The following is a 1,418-nucleotide window of genomic DNA, read 5'->3' on the forward strand; positions in this document are numbered from 1 at the left end:
GTCGGAATCAACTCCATGGCACATAACCACCACCACCACATAACAAAAACCTGGACCCCACCTCTCCTTTCTTGACTCTCCAGACTCAAAAGAACTAGTTTTGAACAAGCTCCCCAGTTAACCCTTACAAAGGCATGGTGCTGTTAAGTCTAGTCTGCCTTATGATGTCGCCATGGGTTACAAAGTCGAACTGCTCCATAAGGCTTCCTTGCCTGTAATCTTTACAGAAGCAGATCACCAGGCCTTTCTTCTTCTACTGACTGGGTTTGAACCACTAACCTTTAGGCTAATAATCAAGCATACCCAGAGACCTGTAGGTAATTGTTATGCATAGCAAAATTTAAGAACTGTCAATATAAAAAATAAATACTTGAATAACAAGAAATAGACCAAATAAAAATCTTATGTGCGAGGCTAATAACTTATATCCTGATAACACAGTATAACCTGAGCCTTGTCCTAAATGCTTAACCTGTTAACAAGTGAAAATGATCCACAAAATCTAACTGAAACATGCATAATGCTTATCTACAAAACCTACCAACAAAGACAGTACTACTTGAAATAAAGCAATGCATGAAGTATTTTGCCTACTTGAAATAAAGGATAATAAAGCTTTGTGTGTTTTTTGGACCATTTCTACTCAATTAGTTGACACCTAACTTGAATCTTCTTTATATTAATAGTAAAGAACATCATTTCTTTCTGCTATTGATATGGCCCAGAGGTAGATTCTTCATACTCGTAATTATGTGTTGAATTGATCTTTTGCATAATAAAGTAATACTTGTTGTTAAGTGCAATGAGTGAAGATTGGCTGATAAATTTGAACCTCCAACCTTAGGGTTCAAACCGACCTTGCAGTCAAGTCTTTATGTACAGTGCCACACCAGGACTCCAGAGTAACACTGTTGTTGTTGTTAAATGCTGTCGAATCGGTTCTGACCCATAGCAACCCTGTAAAGAGTTTCTGAGGAGCAGCTGGTAAGCTTGACCCATTGAAAGTTGGAGAGTGAATGTTTTCTCTTTTACAAAGAAAACATCCCTTACAGTTCGAACTGCTTTGCAGTCTGGTGCATTAACCAACAGCGCCACACCAGGACTCTAGAAACCTCTAGAAGCCCACTGTAATACAGTCACAGCAGATTGAATTTAAGAGAGGAAATAGAATCAAATGAAAAGCCCATAGAAGTAAAAATTGAGAGTGAGAGAAATTAGAATCCCAGCTTCACCATTTAATAGTGTGTGGTGGTGGTGGTCATGTGCCACTGAGTCAGTTCGACTCATAGGGTCTCAGAGATTGGAAAAAATTGAAGCAGAAAACCAATCTTTCTCCTGCCAACTGGTAAATTCAAACTACTGTCCTTGAGTTTAGCAACCCAGCTCATAATCAACCACCCTTCCAGAGCTCCTTAACA

The 1,418-nt window shown here is 38.9% G+C and overlaps 1 protein-coding gene across 1 annotated transcript in view; it reads left to right on the forward strand.

Moving 5' to 3' along the window:
* LOC102830727 (gamma-butyrobetaine dioxygenase-like) overlaps positions 1 to 1,418 on the forward strand; it is a gene marked incomplete at its 5' end in the record, with an annotated part of 53,050 nt that overhangs the window by 50,133 nt on the left and 1,499 nt on the right. The window lies entirely within an intron of this gene.

This window comes from Chrysochloris asiatica, unplaced genomic scaffold, assembly GCF_000296735.1.
Source record: "Chrysochloris asiatica unplaced genomic scaffold, ChrAsi1.0 scaffold00072, whole genome shotgun sequence".
Taxonomy (NCBI): Eukaryota; Metazoa; Chordata; class Mammalia; order Afrosoricida; family Chrysochloridae; genus Chrysochloris; species Chrysochloris asiatica.